The sequence below is a fragment of the Protopterus annectens genome, chromosome 1.part2 (assembly GCF_019279795.1).
Source record: "Protopterus annectens isolate FY-2018-M chromosome 1.part2, PAN1.0, whole genome shotgun sequence".
Taxonomy (NCBI): Eukaryota; Metazoa; Chordata; order Ceratodontiformes; family Protopteridae; genus Protopterus; species Protopterus annectens.
Genome location: NC_056727.1, coordinates 453,979,616 through 453,993,783, shown reverse-complemented (window position 1 = coordinate 453,993,783; position 14,168 = coordinate 453,979,616).

Below are 14,168 nucleotides of genomic sequence, written 5' to 3'. Positions count from 1 at the left end.
TCTAATAGAGTGAGGAAGTGTGTTCCAGGTGTCTGTTACATGGCATGAATATAGAGAGTCCCTGCTATGTTTGTAGATTTTGTAACTTGTAATAATGATTTATTTGTTGAGTGAAGCATACATTTGTTGGAATAAGGTTATATCATATTTAGGAGAGCAGGACGTTTCTCAGACTGATAGAGTAGTTTATGAGCCGTGGTTAGCTGGTTATAAGCCAGCAGTTGTGATAGTCCTAGCCAGGAGAGTTTTCTTAGAGGGAGGCAGTGGTGTGTCCTATGTGTAGAATCTGTGGCAAATTTTGCTATCTTGTTATAGCATGTTTCTATTTTGTCTAGGTCTGTCTTTTTAAGATTGGTAAGAATGGGTAAGGCATAGAAGAGTGTTGACAGGAAGTGGGTTCTGGCAATGGCTATTCTAGAACTGTTTGTTAGATTTTTTTTATTTATGTATTTTCTTAATTGTTTGTGTTATGTGTAAGTCAAATCTTAGTTTATTGTCAAGTATAACTCCTAATAGTTTAGTTTGAGGTTTGGGAATAATTTTTGTATTATCAAGAGCAGTGATATAGAAGGTAGAAAGGGGGTCTGTGGGTATTAAGGTCATTAGCAAAAATTGTGAAAAGAAGATGATAGAGAATGGAACCCTGTGGGACATTACGTGTGACTGGGAGTAGGGTGGGAACAGATCTTGTAACCACTTCTCTACCTGCTGTTGGCCTGTTAGGTAACTTTGGAACCAGGAGAGAGCAGAAGGGCTGAGTTTTAAGTTTGTGAGCACATTCAGTAGCTTGTAATGGGAGACTGCGTCAAAGACCTTAGACATATCAAGAAAGACTGATGAAACTATTTTCCCTTCATTTCTGCATTGGTTTATGGTATTGGTAAAGCTGAGAAGTGCAGTAGTGGTACTATGATAGGATCTAAAACTAAAACGTGTTGGGATTTGGCTACCAGGTTATTAGCTGTGAGATAATACAGAAGTTGAGAATGTATGCACCTTTCTAAGAGTTTAGATAGGGGGGATAGGTGGGCAATGGGTCTATAATTTGTGAGTTCTGTGGACTGTCCACTTTTGTGGAGGGGAATTATATGTGAGATTTTCCAAATTGATGGGGCATGTTGTTCAGCAATGAACTGATTAATCAGTATTGATATGGGTAGGAAATGTTTTCCTCTGCTATTTTTAGAAACTCATCTGGCAGGTTATTGGCAGCTATTATGGTAGGTTTGAATTTTCTTAGATGTTTGTCTATGGTTTTGGTGGAGATGGGTTGGAATGAGAAATTATCATTGTTATTGCTGGATGGCTTAGGTGTCAACTCTTGATACTGCTGGTTGTTTTTGGTTAGAGATAGAATACTTGCAGTGAAGTATTTACTGAATTTTTCAGCAGTGGTCTCTGAACTGTTTGGTATATTGTGGGAAAGAATTGTTGCTTGTCCAGGATGGAGAATTTTTTTGATCATGGCCCCAAATTTTTGCAAATTTCTTTGATGTTTCAGTTGTATGTTATTGCAGAAATTTTTTTTGTCTAGTTTGATTTGGTGTTTGACCCTATTCCTGATTTGTTGATATGCTAAGTAATTAGGTTGAGTTTTGTTTGTATACTATAAGGCCCAAGTCCTGTCTCTTAGATTAAGGAGGGTTCTTGTTTCATTAGATAGCCATTGAGTATAGTTTGCCTTTACACGGACTGTTCTGGGAGGTGCCATGCTATTAAGAATGTTAAAGAAAGTACTATTAAAATGTTCAACAGCAGTATCTAGGGGAAAAGACTTGAGTAGAGTCCAGTTAAATTTTTAGAGTGGTTATCAGTTCTTGGGGGTTACATTTTTTCCTTATTTCAAATTTGTGGAAAAACAGTATGTATAGTAGGGTTGATATTTCATCTGAGCAGATAGGTAGGTAAGTGATCACCAAGACTATCAGGTAGATATCCAGCGTTTTGATAGTGGGAGGGTTTGTTTGTCAGGGTCAAGTCTAAAATAAAATATCTATTTGACTTTTTGTCTATTCTGGTAGGACATTGGATAATTTGTGTGAAGCCTTAGAGGTTGATAGGATTGCTGGGATTTTGTGAATTACATGTGGACCAGTCAATATTGAAATCACCCATGATGATGGTTTTATGGCTAATATAACTTGACGTACACTGGAAGAAATGCTCAGTTGTGGAAACATTATTGCTTGGTGGAATATAAATGGCAATTATGGTTATATGCTTGTTCAGGTTGATTTGTAACTAGGTCAGTAGTATCTCTGTGTTATTAGTAGTTGTTATATTAAGATTTAGTTGCTGTAGTATGAGGTTATTCTTGAATAATAATAGCTAGTCCTTATCCCCTTTTCCCCTCTCTATCTGCCCTTAGTGTATTATAATCTGGAGGGTTGATTTCATTATTTGTAATGTGTGGCTTCAGCCAAGTCTCTGTTAAAATGACTATATCTGGAGGGTATAGGGAGAGGGTAGAATAAAGCTCATGAAACTTATTAACAATATTCCTGAGATTTAAGTTTAAAAGTATCAAGTCAGATCCTTTTTGAGGTAGGTTGAATATAATTTGTATTTGAGGGTGGGTTGGGGAGAGTAGTTAGGACCTGGATTAGAATGTATGTCACCACTTATTATAAATTTATTAGTTGTGAGAATTAATGTGTGAATGAGTTTGGATATCTGTTTGTGATACCTAAGTAAGAAGTTTTTTGGAGCTTTTTTAAGTGGGGGTATTTTGTGATTCACTTGGTCAAAGAAAGTGATATTAAACATTTCTGGTGATATTTCCAAGTGAGTGATTTGTTTTTTCTGGGAGTTGGTGGTTGTACTTTTATAATTGGCTTGGGCTGTGGTTAGATGAAAGTGGTAAGCTGTGAAATGGGTGGCTGTTGAGAGAAGTATGAGTTACATGCCATATAGAGGTAGGATATTGGAGTGTATGAGTTGTTTAGGGAAGAGAAAAGGTATTTTGTTATTAGTATAGTTGCGCAATGATTAGATAGTAAATGGGAATATAAGAAGCTAGATGATTATTAGGGTATAAGTGAGAAGGTAAAGGTAGATAAGTGAAAGTATGCCTGTTAGCATGTGTCAGTAGTGGTTAGATGGGAGGGAATAGAAAGATAATGTGGACTGGTTAGGTAGGAGGGGGTAGTAATGAAAGGAGTGAGGTGTAGGACTATGGTATACAGTAGTTAAGGGATTTGTTTGCAGATTGGTAGTTTTTTTAAGTGGGAGTGGTTTGGTTAATAATAAAGTTAGCTGAAGTGGGGGTGGGTGGGAATGGGGGTAAGGTAGGGGAACAGAGTGAGCCCGAGTGTAGCAAGAGCATGCGGAGTGGGGCTAGTGTGAGTTCTCAATGTATATGCTGTGAACAAAAAAAAAATCACCCACTCTGAGCAAGATTGGAGGAAGCAGTAACTGTAAATGCTAATGTACAAAACGTTCTACAGAAAAATTATATCCTTTCCTTTGGTGCTTACAAATTTTTCCATGTATATAGGATGTTGGGCTGTTATTATAAGTGGGAAATATTGATCAGCACATTAAACTCAGCTTGAGTGCATAGAAATGCCTGCTTGTAAGTCAGGGGGTTTCTTTACATGGAGATGTATGGGGTGTGGGGTGTACTATAACAAATGAAAGGAGGGAATTTGGGTAGCTGGTGTCCCTGGCAACATGCTCTCCAATGTATGGTACAAATTAAGCAGAAATCACTTATTTAACCCTAGCCTTTCGACATGCTTTGTTTTTGAAGTTGGATCTCATTTCCTTTGAATTTAGTGGGTCCCGGTCATTTGGATGGTCGCAGTATCTGCTGACTCAGTCTAAATTTACTGCTGGGAGGTGGTTAGGAAGGAACTAGAAGTAGAATAGGACAGTAAAAGATTACGTGGTAGAAGTAGGACAGTAAATGCAAAGTAAACCAATGTTAATGCATACACTGTGAGATAATTGCACAATTGATTCATAACACTCTTGAAACTGCATTCAATATCATATTACTACAATTAAATTAACAAGATTTTATAGCTCCAATGATACAGCTTTATGCTCCAAAGGTTTATCAGGTATAACAATTGTGTTCTCCTTAAAGTAATTGTAATAAACTAACTTAGGAGCAAGTGAACAGTCATAGTATATATCTAAAGTTTCCTATGCTAATATTCCAACACTTCTGTTTAGTGCTCAAATATTCAAAACTGTATATCAGCAATGATCAATGACCACAAGTGAAATCTGACTTCAATTCAGCATTTACAGATATTCAAGTCCATTTCAGTTAAATGGGTAGTCAAGCAATTAGTAATGAGCAACTCAAGATGTAGTCATGGAGAGGATACCATTCCATGCAGTTAGTTTGTAAATTGTATAATGTAGTCTATAATTTACACCTTGACACACTAGCATGTGGAACATGTCAGTGAGACTAATGTGTTGCAATCATTTAAGAAGCATCAGACAAAAAAATGCAGTTACTTAACAGATACCAAAAATAAAAATAGGCAGAATGTAAGTAAATAGCAACAGGAGGATGTCAAGTTTTAAATTATTAAAACATTATAACTTTAAATGAAAGTGGCATAGTACATACTTTGTGAGCACTCTACACTGGGTGGATGCTCAGCAACAGGGATTTTAAAAATGGTGCCCATAGCTTTAGGATAAATATATAACTTAGCTCCAGATGTTTGGTGAATAAGGGAGGGGCTACCTGCATAGATACTAGTGGAAGTAAGTAAAAGAAAAAGTGCGAGTTCTCAGCGTATGTGCTGTGAACAAAAACTATCACCCACCCTGACAAATATTGGAGGAAACAGAACAAACATCTTGAAAACCAGCCACTTTTTTTACAACAGGACCACAGGGAATTGATCAGGAATATTCGGATCAACAGGGGGAGAGGCCGTGGAAGAGGGAGAGCTCAGGGCAGAGGCAGACTGCAAACACCAATGAGAACCATTACAACCAGAAACTACAGACCAATTTAATGACATCATCTCAAGCTCAAAAGCTTTCACAAATCAACTGTGCTGTCATTAATTTGACAAACAGAACTTTTTCCTGAAACATATTACAAACTGTTCAAAAAGGGTTTTACATTTATTCCAGCGCAGCGAGCAAGACTTCCAGACCTACTTTTACACTTACATTTATTTTCAAGAAAGTTAAACCTAAAATTAATGTTTGAAAAAACTGATGATGACCTATCTCAGACACCATCCACTTCAAACAGTACTATTGTTCCTTAATAACACACTTCAAATGTTTCTTAAGGTTTGTGAAAGAGACTGCAGGCACTTAATTTCCAAAAAAGTAAATCACAAATTGTATAATTTAAATTATAAATTAAATAAATGCTGTAAATGCTAATGTAAAAAAAGTTCTACAAAAAATGATATCCTTTCCTTTGGTGCTTACAATGTTTTCCTTTATATAGGGTGTTGGGCTGTTATTATAAATGGGAAATATTGATTACCATATTAAACTCGGCTTGGGTACATAGGAATGCCTGCCTGTAAGTCAGAGGGTTTCCTTATGTGGAGATTTAAGGGGTGTTGGGTAAACTAAAACAAAGGAATTGAGGGGAAATTGGATAGCTGGCATCCCTGGTAATGTGCTCTCCAATGTATGTTACAAATTAAGCAGAAATCACTTATTTAACCCTAACCTTTCAACATAAATTGTTTTTGAAGTTGGACTTTGTTCCCTTTGAATTTAGTGGGTCCCGGTCATTTGGGTGGTTGCAGTATCTCCTGACTCAATTGAAGTTTACTGCTGGGAGGTGGTTAGGAAGGAACTTGTAGTAAGCACTCAAGTGTGAAGTCTTAGTAATTCACATTATTCCCAGATGCTGCTGAACTCCTTTCAGGAATTCGTCGATTCTTCATTATCAGTTTTGTGTTCCTTTCTTCCCCATTGCTCCTCCTGTTCATTCCAATGTATGACTGCTTCTTCTATCCTAGTTCTGCTCTGTCCTGCTCTGCTGTTGAAAACAGACTTTTGAAACAAAACATCATTAACATTTACATTGTTTCGTCAGGCCAAGAATCTGCTTATTGCTATTTCCACCTAAACGCTCATTTTCTGGCATTTATTGCTTCTTAAATGCTCATTTTGTACTGAAATTGCATTTATTTGTGCCTGCACTTTAAAAAAGTCATTTTTGTTGTAAATTGCATTTTTTAATTGTTACTGGCTTCTCACTCACGTGTGACAGCCATTACTGTACTGTAAAATTGTTTTTTCGTTTGTTTATACTCTTTTTCTGACAAAAGAAAAAACTTGCTATTTTTCTGCCTTACTAAGCTAGAAAAGTCTAGTTTCAGATACTTGCTGATACCTGGACTGTGTTTAAGCTTCTGTGTTAGCCATACCTTACTTGGACAAAAAGGAAGTTTCTTTGTTCACCAGTGAGAGTGAGGAGCTCTGAACAGCCTACCTGTCCTTGGAGGAGTGGTTTCTGCCCAGAAACTGTAGTTTCATTGGCCATTTTGGGCTAATTTCTAGCTCTTTAATCTTTCTGATATAAAGACTGCATATGAGCGGTTTTGCACATAGCGCAGCGGCAGTTAGCTAGGGTTAAACTATCCCCGGCTCCACTGAGTCTGCTCTTCAGTTTTTCCCTTAGTACTAGCCAGTTCTCCCATATTTAGCACTCAAATCATCACTTTTGGACTAGCACTTGCCCCAAAAAGAGACAGAAGCACTAACAAACTATAGTACTCGATCCCCAACAGTTGTTTGTAGGGGACAGTCAAATTACTCTCCCCACCAGGTAAATAAGAATAAGTTCCTCAACCCATTTAGGCATGTCCAACAGCCAGCTACCAGTATATTCTCCTGTTCACCTGATGAATTTGGGCATCCTGAGGCAATGTCACAACTGTCTCATGTACACAGACAACATGACACCAAAATCTGTGAGAGATGCACTTACATAGCCAAACTTGAGGCAAAGCTTGACAGTCAAGAGGAGAAGGTACCAACCTGCAACACACCACTTACTACACATAGACCCACCAAACATGCAAATGCAAACCCCACACATAGATACACAAAGACATATTCGGAGGCTCTAAATAAAAATCTTCAGAAACAACAGAGACCTTCAAAGCAGACAAGCAAGCAACCTACACCCACAAACATACCGCAATCATCACATAACCACCAAAACCACTGTGCCGCATAATCACAGCCCTTAAGGCAAAACACCATACCTAACACACTTGTAATAGGTGACTCCATAGTCAGGCACACTGATGTCCCTCTCACCAGGCTGGACAAAGAGAAGGTCACTGTCAGCTGCTTGTCGAGCGCCAGAATCCACCACATTACCCACTCACTCAGGTCACTCCATAACAAGTACAAATATGGCTCTGTCATTGTCCATGTTGGTGTGAATGACCTGAGACGTACCTCCCTGGACTACATAAAAAGGGACATAGAAGAGCTCTCTTATTATGTAATCAAGGCAGGCATGACACTAGCTCTGAGTAGCATCTTACCCTCACAAAGAATGATACTTTAGTACAAGGAAAAAATGATAAATTTCAACAATTGGTGTCATTCAAAGGGGATCCAGTATCTGTCTGTCTGGGAAGACATGCTCGACAAGCCTCGACGCATCACCAGAGATGGCTTGCACCTGTCACCCTTGGGATTCAGGATACTGGCAAAGGCTCTTGCCACCCCCATAGTGCCTTTTTTAGGCATGGCTCAAAAAACAAATCCACCACCGTAACAGGTACTAGCGACAAAAAACTACTGAGGGTCCTGCTGCTCAATGCTAGGAGTTTAAACCTCAAAATGCACTCTCTCGAAGCACTTCTCAATATGGAGAGCATCGATATTTGTGCAGTAATGGAGACCTGGTTCAAGGCTTAAGAGAGCACCCCAGCAATTCCAGGCTACAAATCATACCACACATTTCGGCTGCAAAACCCAGACTGAAATACAAAGGGAGGAGGCGTATCCATATTCATCAAGGATAACCACACCTCCAGACTGGTTGCAAAGTATGATGCATGCCTCAGAGATCATCCAAGTGCAACTGGCAATGGGCAAAACTGCAATCCAGATTGTAGCTTGCTACAGATCACCATCCCTGTCCCAAGACGCTCACTCCTCATTTCTCGAGGTACTGGAAAACATGAGGGGTCCAACCGAACACCGTTATACTTGGTGATTTCAATTACCCAAACATCAACTGGGAAAACTACGGAAGTACTAATACCTTTGCTCAGCACTTCCTGGAATGCATAAACTCAAATGCCCTGGACCAGCTTAGAAAATACTGGATCTGGTCATCACCAACATGGGGGACAAATGCCCCACACCTGTGGTAAATTCCTCATTGGTCAGATCAGACCATAAACTCATCACCCTACATATCCACATACCACCCTCAAACCCTTCAAGGAAACCATGGTGAAAAACTTCTCCAAAGTGAACTTTATATTACTCAAGACAGAGGTGGCAAACTTCGTTACTCCCACATAGAATGTCAATATGATTGAATCTGCAATATCCTACACAAAAGTACTCTACAAGCACTTACATGAGTGCATGGACCATGCTATCCCGAACAAGACCAAGACCCAATCCGCCAAAAAGAGGAAACCAGGCTGGTGGACCCTGGCCATAAATAGGCTCTATAACAGAAGGAAGAAATTATTACAAAAAAGAGTAAAAACGCAGGAATGGAGGGGCTCCCTGACCAACCTTAGTAAAAAACTAAGAACCCTCATAAAAACCTCTAAGGTGAGCTTTGAAAGAAAAATCGCAACAGACACCAAAGACAACCACCAAGCATTTTTAGTTATGTCAAAAATCTAAATAGCAACTCTCAGATCTGCTCTGAGCTACAGCATAATGGTTTAAAATTCACAGAACCAACTGATATCGCCAATATATTGGCAGATAGGTTCAGTGCAAACTTCACCCCACCCTCACCCCCTAAAGGGCCCATATCCATACCAGAAGATTGTGCTGCCCCTAAAATCATAGACACCCAGGTGAAAACAGCACTCTCGAAGGCAAGAAACACAGCATCCATGGGACCAGATGGCATCCCAGGCTGCATGTTACATGAACTCCAAAACAAATTAATCCCTCACCTTAATACCATGTTCAACCACAGCTTCACCTCAGGCTATGTGTCCACAGAGTGGGGCATGGCAACAGTTATACCACTCCACAAAGGAGGTGCCACCACTGACCCCAGGAACTACCGCCCCATCAGCCTGATGAGCCTCGTCTGCAAGGCCATGGAACGCATTATCATGGAACTCATAAACAATGACATTGGGAACCTACAAACCCTAGACCCCACCCAGTTTGGGTACGTAAAGGGAAGGTCATGTCTCCTAAATCTGGATGACTTTTTCGAAATGGTCACTAAAGCACTAGATGAGGGAAAGGTGGTTCACACAGCATACCTTGATCTTGCAAAGGCATTCGATACCATTCTGCACTCGGGAATTATAGACAAACTCACCAACCTAAATATAAACCCCTACATTACAAGATGGGTTGCTAACTGGCTCATGGATAGAACCCACTCAGTGGGAATAGAAAAAAAATCGATCCAACTCCAAACCTGTGACTAGTGGAGTACCACAGGGCTTAGTCTTGGGATTCCTCATGTTCGCTATCTACTCTCTGAGGTACAAGCAAACACGGAGGGACTATGGCTACCTAAGTTTGCAGATGAGTGTAAACTGGGTGCCATAATTGAGACTCCTACTGATGTAGACATACTTCAAAAGGGTCTCATGGCTACAGATACATGGTGCCAAAATCATGGCCTCAAGCTAAATGCCAAAAGTGCAATGTCATCCCTTTTGAGAAAAATCAAGTACCTATGAATTACAACATACGTGGCAGCCCACTTAACACAGAGAGAGTGATGAGACCCAAGGACTCAGGTGGATAGCAACCTCTCCTTCGACAACCACATTACTAAAGTGGTTAGAAAATCCTTCTACATGGCCCACCTTATCACAAAGGGGTTTACATCTAGGAATAAGGAAGTTATTGTCCCCCTCATTAGACCCATTATTGAATATAATGACCCCTTCGGGATGTACCTTACAAGACATCTGCAACAACTGGAGAGGCCTCAAAAGTACCTCACAAAGAGTATAACAGGCCTTAAACAGATGTCCTATGCCACGAGGCTAAAATAACTCAAACTGTACTCGGTCGAGTACCGGCTACTCAGAGGTGATCTCTGCCTGACATACAAGGCTATGTCAAACCCGAATTGCTAGAAATACTCCACCTAAGGAAAATCCAATCCACCAGAGCTACACACTCAAGGGACATAAACCTGACATCAACAATAAACAGGACTTGTTGGAGGGACAGATTCGTGTCCCAGAGACTCCCCTTGCTCTGGAATAAGGTCCCCATATATGTGAGGCACAGCTCCTCATTAGCGCTCTTCAAGAGGAATCTTGATGAGTGGATGGGAGACAGGAAATTCACCCCAGGAATCACTTTTGTGGCCCTGCTCGACAGAGGCACAGGAAACTAAAACACGTGGGAGGGAGGCAAAAGCAGAAACATTTTGGCTAGGCTTAATTATGCCCTAGGGCCACTAGCCTAGTACCTACCTATGAACCTATGAACAAATTACTAACAATTACTAACAGATTTTCAAACTACTAATAATTATGTGAAGAAAATGGTAACAGACATAAAATGAATCGAATCAAGTCATCCCGCCCCATCAAATGGGATTTCATAAACGTAGGATTTAAGAGCCCTCTGGACATCAAACAGAGATGGACAATCTAAAGCACAATTGTAGTAGATTCTGCTGATTTGGAGCTTGATAGGAAAATAATCAAAAGCCTGAAGTTTCAAGATACGCCGGCAAAACTGTCAGCAGCCCATGTCAGAATTAAAGCGAAACACAGCAATGGGCAATATGGCACAATTAACTCATTCAGGTAAGAATAGGCACTTACATTAAAATATTAAAATTGTTTTCTTGAAATAAATAAGATGTCTGTTTTGTTAAAATCCATAATCCCTTATGCTAATACATAAATCTTAAATTATTTATTTGAAATACATAGGTTAAATCCATTACATGTCCATATAAATATGCAAACAATATGGAATTTGCCCTAGAAATTGAAAATTATTATTTAAACAGATAAAAAAATGTTCAGAAACATCTAGCAATAGCTGAAATAGAAAGTCTAAAATGCAATTGTCAGAGCCTTATAGCAATACAATACAATTTGAGGGGGGGTCTATATTACAACACTGAATGCTTAAAACAGCGAACGATGTGTAATCGACCCTATTTCAGCGAAAGCTGAAAATGTCGACACCTCAGAACAGCGATCCAACCCAAAAAAAAAAAAACAGTAAACACATTCACACTTACCTTAACCCTAATTCTACCCCCCCCAAAAAACAAAGCAAACAGCTAAAACACATATGCACTCAACTCAACTGTACATCTAACGCAAAAAAAAGTAAACAGTTTAAAACATGCACTTGCCTTAACCCTCACCCTAACCCTAAGGTCAGTAACTGTTGCACATTTACGTTCGGGAGCTATACCGGATAAGGGAATCTCTGAGACCACACTACAGTGCAGAATACAGCAAAGTATTGAAGCGGCCAAGCGACTTCTTTCCCAGGGAAAGAATTCGCTGAACAGCCGCTTCACTGTTTTGCCTGTTCACTGTTTAGGGGTAGATGAAAATGCATCCGACAAAATGTGTTTTCGTCGTTCTAATAGGAACCCCAACTTGAGCTCTATCTCAAAAGATATTATCACAGAGAAAAGCAGTAACTCCTGTAACTGACTTACTTACTGATTTGAATTAACAGTCTGCCCTACTTATTTAATTTCTAAGCAGGATTTCTTGTGGTTATATCTTAGATTAAGATTTTGAAAGATACTTCCTTGTTTTCTCAGCCACAGGAAGAATTAAAACTGAACAGGCAATGTGCAAATGAGGCATCATTTATTTAATCTAACTCAGCAGCTTTCCAGAAGTGTTAGACGTTGCAAGCATGCACGCATTTCTGAGGCAAGGACTGTTTTCTTTTATAAATCATAAAGCATTTTTATAATTGTAGATTCACGTAAATACCCTTTTACACATTTTCTTTCATATATTACAGTTCACAGAAATTAAAGTTTTTTTTTTTTAATTTATACATCTTAGTTCATTACTTTCTTATTTGACAAAAACACTAAGACCACTTTCCTTTCAAGACTTGTGAATTTTTAAAATATCTTCAAGAAATGAAACTTGAGGTAAAAGACATATTTCATGTCAAACTCAGTTTTTTCTTTCTTTCTTTTTTTTTCTTTTCATTAAAGACCCTCCTAGTTTTTTGGTGGCAAGGTAAAATACCTTGCCATTTTTACCTAGAATTCTTTTTATTTGCCCTCTTAAATAATCCTTCCCTTTTGATTGCACCCTGTGCCTACATAGCAGGAGTGTAGCTAGGATTTTCAAATTTGTACTCACAGCTCTCAGACTGCTACCCCCCTCCCCAGCCAAGCTACGGCCATTCTCGTAATTCACGGTTCGCTCTTTTAGTGTCGATGAAGAGGCATTTGCTGTAATGCCGCTTCAGTAATATAATATAAATTCACTCAAACTCGATTCCTTGAATTGAAAATTAACCTGAAATGTCAGTTCTTTGAAAAATGCAGCATGGTAGTTGGGGTAGAGAATTTATGCTTTTGTTTGCTGTAACTAAGGTACAGGTTTTGAGCTTGAGTAAATTACTAACCACCTGCTACCCCTAACTAGGATGTTTCATTCACACACACACCCCTACCTACCTCTTAGTGCAAGAAATATGGACAAAGCCTAAAATAAACAGGGACAGATATTAAATAATGCTCTCGTGAACTTAGAAAGTTGCTAGAATAACAGGATTTGTGCTAGTATGAAAAAGTTGCTAGAATAACAGGATTTGTGCTAGTATGAATTTTTCTAAAGGACATGAAGTCTGAAACTCAAATGTCTGTCATTATTTAGCAACTTCAGCCTTCAATGATTTTCTAGAAAATCACAAAATGTATGAGGAACAGACAAAAAATATGGGGCAAAAATCTGGACATTCTGCAAAATTTGGACAGTTGAGAGGTATGCTACCTACCTACCACACACACACACACACACACACACACACACACACACACACACACACACACACACACACACACCTCTCAACCTCTTAGAGCAACAAACTCATAAATAAAACTGAGGCAAAGGCCAAAAATAAGGACATTTTTTTTAAATATTGCTCTTATAAACTTAGAACGATAATTGAATAGTAGTAGGTCTTGCATTAGTACGAATTTTCTGAAAGGTATGAAATCTGAAACTCAAATGCCTGCCATTATTTTCTAACTTCAGTCTTTAACAATTTGCCAGTAATTTGCCAGAAAAATGCAATTTTATGAAAAACGGACCACAAATGTGATGCAAAAATATAAAATTGCCAGACAATACAGCTGGGAACCTGTCAAAGAAGGGACACCATTTTAATATGAGCACAGTTAACTTAGAGCAGCTGACAAAATTAGAGAATCTACATGCATTTCTGAAATAAAAGTAATGTATAACTCTGATCATTACAGTTATTTATAAAAGTAAAGTAAACCCTCCACATTTACTTCCAAAATTGCTATTTTGCGGAGAGATTATTAGGGGGAGAGCAACATTTTGAGCCAAAATTGGGGACAGTTGAGAGGTTTGGATATTCCTAATTCTATAAAGCGATTTATTTGCACATACCTCTCAACCTCTTAATGCAGGAAATCTGGACAAGGCCAAATATATTGGGGGAACATACAAACAGTACTAAAAATTGACCTTGTATAAACTTAAGACAGTTGCTAGAATATCAGGTCTTGCTTTAGCATGCATTTTTCTGAAGATTATGACGTCTGAAACTTAACGTCGGTCATTATTTAGTGACTTCATTCCTAAATGATTTGCCAGAAAAAGTTTTATTTTGCATTTTTCAGCACGAACACCAATACATATCTGCTAAACAAAGCAATGCAGTCTCACAATGAAACTAGACTTAGCATTAAAACTTCTCTGCCCTTGAAACTCACATTCATTGAAACAGCATTGAAACTCACATTCAAAGAAAATACATTTTGCCAGTGGCAGATA